Below are 7,065 nucleotides of genomic sequence, written 5' to 3'. Positions count from 1 at the left end.
TTCCGCTGAAAATTCAGCGGCTCGTCGGCATATTTGACCGTGAATAACTTTTGTACGTGAACTCAGATGACCCTGCGAATGGGAAAATTACATATGGAGCCGGGCAGGAGCAGCTAAACCGTGAAATCCACGTGAAAATCGGACACGCCAAATTCGGCCAAGTCAGCTACCCGAAGGAGCAATCGCACGGCTCCTCGTCTGGTACGGCTGGATAGACCGCCATCACGCGATCACAGCTGTCGAAAAATTTTTGCGATCCGACGCACCGTTCAGCCGCTATGAAGTTTGAAAATCTATTCCGAACGCGGCTGCGCTTTTGACGTCGAATTCCTAGAATTGGTAGGTAGAGGCCCATCATCATTTTTCGAGCTTTAAAAATCGTCTGCGGCCAAACGGTGGATCCAATCACGGCGGGACAAGAACCGTCGGAGCGAGCTCGACGAGCCGCATCCAATGATACCGGTCTCGTGATCGTTCGTGACCGAAAAAATATTGGGATGGAAAAAATCCCATGGTGGTTGGACGACATCGGATAGAGGAGCCAGGCACTTGTGGGAGTCGGGGAATTGGTGTGAACGGGCAAAAAAAATCATAACTCCCGAACGGTAACGTTGCTAGCGCAGACATTCATACTGACGGAATCAGCGTGAGCCAACGCATCGAACGGTGCCCAACCCGTCATGATTAAAAAATATAAAAAAATACAAGAAGGAAAGAAGGTCAGCGGGGGGTCAAGCAATTAACAAGGGCCTCACTGCTCCATTTTCCAAGAAAACCAAAGAAAAGTTTACAAACATACACGCCAATCTCGGCAGCGGATCGTCACACGCACCTGCAATAGCCACCGATGAACGCGGCTCGTTTTCATCATCGGGAAACGTCTATACGGCTGACACGCCTTGCGAAACAGGATAAAAAAGGTCACTAATAACGGGAAAATTTTCTTGCTGCTCGTGTTTACTGAATACGGCATCTGGTGGTAGTTTTGAGTTACATTTAGTCATTCAGACATTCGGGACTTTGATAGGTTGTCACTTGTCATATTAATAACAATTAACACAGATGCTGTAGTAGTAACGTATTTAGATAAAGTATTGTTTACGGATATCGAAAAGTGTTTATTACTGTCATTTAATTTGTCTTCTAGCTGGAAAGCATACATGCTCTACAGTAGGGCGTACAGAGAAAGTTTCATTTGCTCATATTATTTGGGGGCAACCTATACATTAGGTAGAAGCATTTAATTAAGGCCACAGGTTGTCCGCCTTCGAGATTTGGTTGGGCAGACGTCAATGGCTGAACCGGGCTCCATAAAATGCTAATAAAACAAAGGACAAACGACAGCCGCTGTCGCCATTTGTGAACAAACACAAATTAAAAATTAACCAACTCATCTTTCTACACGAAAAATACCTTAAACAATGGGCTTTTGCATGGAGAATGTAAGTGTAGGAAAATCTCATCCCAAAAAAAGAAAAAATCGGGACACAACCCTAGTAGAACATGATATCTTTTAGATATCTCTTAGATATCCACATCACTTGCATCTATTTTACTTTATCTAAGATATGTCTAAGATAGCTTATAGATATATATAACTAAATATATTTCAAGATATCTTGCACATAGACATAAGATATGTTTATAAACACGTACGTACGGCACCAAAAATTTTGGTTTTGTATTTTGTCGCTTACGACGATGCGCTGAATTAATATAGGAGGGAATGCTACGGATTAAACACAATAAATAAAAATATAATATACCGTTTAATCAATGCAGATATATTGTTTAGATATGACACACGTTTGATACATGTTTGAAATGTTATTAAAAATATAAGACACGAGGGTCAATCCGCGCGGATTTGACAAATCCGATGCGCGACCAAAACTCGGATTTCGTTGAATTTGGTAAGTGAATCAATAAATATGTTTGAAATTTATTGGCCAAAGGATTTTTTTTTGCGCAATTAGGGAAAAAGTTACAGCAAAATGAAAATCAGATTTTTTCATTTTGCCGTAACTCCCCTTTTTGACCTTGACTACCCCAGGCGGTCTTGGCGGATTGGTCAAAAAGGGGAGACAGGGAAAAGGGATGAGTGAAAATGGCCGCCGAAGCCAATATTTTACATCAAAATAGGGAGATTTCAAACAATTAAATCGGCACTATGGAGAATTTAACCCTAGCGAAAAAAAAAGAGCATATACTATGATATGTCCTCTTTTTTTTAGTGCAAAAATTACAAATAAATCTCAGAAACGAATCTGTTCAGGTCTACTTTTGTAAGATATACTCTGAACATTTAAAAGTTAAATAACGTAATTAAATTTAAAAATTTTGAAACAAAAAAATACCATTAAAAAGAGCGTGAAAAACTGAATAAGACGTACTTATTTAAAATTCAATAGAGAAATAAAAACTAGTCTAGAATAAATAAAAATGAAAACGCGGAAAAAATCCTAAGATACGGCAAAATGAAAAAATCTGATTTTCATTTTGCTGTAACTTTTTCCCTAATTGCGGAAAAAAAAAATCCTTTGGCCAATAAATTTAAAACATATTTATTGATTCACTTACCAAATTTCAACGAAATCCGAGTTTTGGTCGCGCATCGGATTTGTCAAATCCGCGCGGATTGACCCACGAACAGCTTATAGATCGCTTCCGGATTTGATGGCTTGAAGTATTTTATCCATGTATTATGCACCCTTCGTTCTGTTTCCTTTCTCGCGGTTTCAATAGCAGACGCAATCTAGTTTGATGCATTTCATTATTCTAACAAGGTTGTAAAGTATAATTTAAACTAATAATAAAATTTCAGATGCTTAAGATGAGCGCAAAAACACTGTGATAATGTTAATAAAAAATATCATTATTTTTTAAATATAAAAAAACCTTTTTTAGTGGTATTATTGAAATGCAGTATAAAGGGCAACTGAAAGCATTATGATATCGATCATCTTCAATCGGACATATATGTTTGCGAAGCGTGGTCGCTAGGTCTTCTGCTCTCGACGAGAACGAAACCTTTCAATGTCTCATTTGATAGTGGAAATTCCAAAAATATTACCCGAAAAGGGTAACTGGATATTTGTGGCTGCCTAAAATAGGATAGAAAACGATTTTCTGTATTTACCAGACAAATCTTCTCGGTTGTATACAAAACCCAACTTTTAAAGGTTGGGATGCCACCCGATGTGAAGAAATGGGACAGTCATCCATGTTACAAAATATTGGGAACTTTTGGTACGTTGTATTATTCTTATTTTACTAACTTTCCAATGTTAAATGAAATGTAATGGGCTGATTACTTTTGTTTTATTGCCGTTTAGGCACATGATGAAGCTAGGAGTAACCTTCCACGAGTAGAATCTGGTCTTCCCATTTTAAATGATTTTAATACAGGCAGAGGCCAACGGGAAAAGAAAATGAGAAAGTTGAACTTGCCAGGTGAATCTATAACGGAAGTTGAAAGTGAAGAAGAATTGGGAAGTCAATCGACTAGAAAAGCAGGTCTCCAAGAAACCCAGCATTGTTAGGCCTACATCTTTTCTCCCTAAACCACCAGCTGGACTACGTGTCTCCAAAGGAAAAACCCTCAAAGAAGTGCAACGCAAAGAAGTTTGTGAAGAGAAAGCAAGTAATGTACAGCAATTGAAAGCTGGTAAACAAAAATTTAATTTATTATTATTATTAATGCCAAATATGCATTAACATCTTTTAATATAATTTAGTCAATGCTAGCACTATACATCTCTCTACTTCTGAAGAAGGTTCATCGTGCAATGTAGATCTTACAATTCAGCCACCTACGCAGCCTGGTAATGGACTTTTTTTTTCAATTAATTGTAAAATAATTTTCTCTTTTGTGTTTTCTAGAAGGCACCATCTGTCGCTTAGATACTGCGGTAGCAGACGATTCATACGGAACACAGCACTTTGGTACTATCGCAGCGAAAAGCATTTTTATTTCGTATTCTGTTTAACCTTCGTCAGTTTTCTTTACAGTTTTCATATTTTGTACTTCATTTCAGAAAATTTACATCCGTTCTCATATCAAAATGCTGGTGGTCATTACAATTGGGGTATGCCACCGTATTGGAACGGTAATTCTCAGCAAATGAATTCTTTTTATTCGTTGCCGCCTATACAATCTCCTTCGTCTGTGCTATGTGAACTTGGAAGCAAGCATATTGGTAAATATTAATAACAAGCAGTGTCCAAAATAAGACTTAACAGCTACATCTTAATTCAGTATTTAATTACTATATGGTGTTTTATCATATTTATCTTTGTTTTTAGTCACTGATAGCAATAGAGGCACATCGAGTTCTGCAGAATATTCCTCTTATCCGATTCCTACACCATCTCCGTCACCTGAACTATGCCCATCTATGAAAACAAACCTTCCTATTATATGCCTGATATTGAAGATTCTCTTGTTGGCGTTCCGGAGAAAACTAGTCGTGGTAACATTTTAATCTCAATGTATTTATTTATATTATTATATCATTTTTATAGTGAAAGGGGCTTCTGGAAACGAACATTTCATCTCAGCGTTAGCAAAAATCAATGATAAATTAAATGTGATCGAAAAATCTATCAAGCCAGTAAGTGACGATGAAGCTGCGGAAATTCAGGAAGACATTGATTCTCTTCCTTTTAAGAGTTTAGAGCAATGACATTCTTTTGAAAAAGTATTAACAACAGATAAGAACATTTACAAGAAGCTCGTAAGAATAATAACAAATTAATCAATTTATAAAATATCAAAGCTTTATATTTTAACGACTCAGGTATCCCGTATTCGTCTTTTGGGTAAGAAGAATTCCAAAAACAGCGAGAGTTACTACGTCAGAAGAGCTTGGAACACTGTTTTTTCCGATTCACTTTCAAAGGATGTAAATTGGTTAGGTAGACGAGATAGAAGAGTCAACAATGGATCAGGAAAAACAGGAATGAGTTCGTGCACTATCACGAAGGCAGTTGAAGGTAAAATTAATAAAATTTTAGAATTGAACTTCATATCATTTAAAATATTTAGATGGTATTCGTTCAAACAAAAGTTTTTGGAAATGGAACAGGAATCTTTCATTCGAGAAACCAAACTTCATCTGCGCAATGCAAAATCTCGGTTCTGTTCGGCAGAAATCAACGCACAGCAGGCAAATGATGCTTGTGATTCCAATTAAAAAGGTAATTAATATATTGTTTTTGATAAATATATTATAATGCTATCTTTTTTTCGGTATATAGAAGACAATGATCAACATGTATCAGGCTTCGATCTCAAGATGATCATCACTCATGTTCAACATAGACATTTACATTAAGAAAATTTGTGGATAAATCCTTTTTCGTTCGCGTTGTAATGTGTGATCTTTTTTGTAGCTGTCTCACAGCAAGTCTATACAAGGAATATATTTTTTTTTGTAAACAAGTTAAATTTGCTCTGTTTCAATTTTATAAATTTTGCAAAAAGTCTATAGAATATCCCAGGTAGCACACAGACTCTGTTTCAGGTCTGTTACAGATCTGTTTTTGAGAGTCTGTAAATTGTTTGTAGTGTCCCACTTTTACAGACTGTCACACAGGTCTGTGACAGACCTGACTTACAAAATCTGTATAACAGGTTTGTTACAGACCTGACTTACAAAATCTGTATAACAGGTTTGTTACATAACGCGTACCACAGTCTTTGTACTACCAACTGTTTACAGATCCGTCGTTTCAATAATACAAGTATACAACTCACGCGATTTAAAATTTGTATTCAACACGAATTTCATTTTATACACCACTTACACATGATTGTCCAAGCAAAATTATGTAAAGCTTTATGAAATTTAGCAATAGTTTTCAATACGGAGCGCCCATCCGATATAAGTTGGTGATGCACGGCCAATTAATTCCGTCTATTGAGTAGGGGCGAGGGATTAACCTGAAACGAGAATGGAAGTGACTTTAGATTTTTTAAATATCATGGAAGTGTAACGACAGAAAGCAATACCTCTAAATAAGAGTGGGTCCATTCCAAGGATATGAGGATTGAATGTGTAGCAACCAAGGGGTCAACAAAAACCCTTTTTTGACCATGGTGTTGGCCTTTTATTTTTCTCGAAAGGACAATCTGATAGCTTTCAGTCAGTCTAATTGCAAATCTAAAGCAAAATCAAAATTAGAAATAAACCAAGAATAATGAAAACTATTGCAATAACCTACAGATCGCTTTCCATCAACACACATGATAGCTTGGATGATACACGAGTAGTGGCAACTTTGAGCATGGTTAACAAAAACCCTTTTTTAACCATGGTGTTGGCCTTTTATTTTTCTCGAAAGGACAAACTGATAGCTCTCAGTCAGTCTAAATGCAAATCTAAAGCAAAATCAAAATTAGAAATAAACCAAGAATAATGAAAACTATTGCAATAACCTACAGATCGCTTTCCATCAACACACATGATAGCTTGGATGATACACGAGTAGTGGCAACTTTGAGCATGGTTAACAAAAACCCTTTTTAACCATGGTGTTGGCCTTTTATTTTTCTCGAAAGGAAAAACTGATAGCTCTCAGTCAGTCTAAATGCAAATCTAAAGCAAAATCAAAATAAGAAATAAACCAAGAATAATGAAAACTATTATATAACCTACAGATCGCTTTCCATCAACACACATGTAGCACATGTTTTCATCATGATGTAACAATTACACAAAATACTTTAACATGCCAAAACTTACAAGTGTGCTGAGAAGACATGAAAATTCCAATGAAAAGACATGACGACGAACTATCACTTGTCAACAACACACGGCTGGCGGCTGCTGGTAGGCGCAAGAGAGAGTCCCCCTAGCGGGGGCTAATAGATTTTTCCCTTTCCATAAACAAACACACACACAGTTTCGCCACCCAATCCGCCGGAATCGCTTTCCATCAACACACACGCAAAATATTCACCATAATTCCCAAAATATTTCAGCTGGAACGCCTTCCATAAACACACACACACACACAAATTTCTTTTTCGACTCACACAAAATGTCACCAAAAGCTAATAAA

At 36.7% G+C, this 7,065-nt stretch overlaps 1 long non-coding RNA gene across 3 annotated transcripts; it reads right to left on the bottom strand.

Annotated features, from left to right (window-relative positions):
• Nucleotides 1-5,754: 5,754 nt before the first annotated feature.
• Nucleotides 5,755-6,816, bottom strand: LOC123474303. Of its 3 annotated transcripts, none has more exons than XR_006648919.1 (5): nt 6,747-6,816; nt 6,444-6,599; nt 6,226-6,382; nt 6,014-6,164; nt 5,755-5,944 (listed from the first exon to the last, which is right to left on the bottom strand). It is a non-coding gene; the product is annotated as an uncharacterized LOC123474303 (long non-coding RNA). The 3 variants fall into 3 exon arrangements; XR_006648920.1 differs by having other exon boundaries at nt 6,440-6,599; nt 6,660-6,810; XR_006648918.1 differs by having other exon boundaries at nt 6,660-6,810.
• Between the last annotated feature and the right edge of the window lie 249 nt (nt 6,817-7,065).

This window comes from Daphnia magna, linkage group LG7, assembly GCF_020631705.1.
Source record: "Daphnia magna isolate NIES linkage group LG7, ASM2063170v1.1, whole genome shotgun sequence".
In the NCBI taxonomy this organism is placed as follows: domain Eukaryota; kingdom Metazoa; phylum Arthropoda; class Branchiopoda; order Diplostraca; family Daphniidae; genus Daphnia; species Daphnia magna.
The sequence above is the reverse complement of the archived record's forward strand: the minus strand, read 5'-3'. Positions and strand labels throughout refer to the sequence as shown.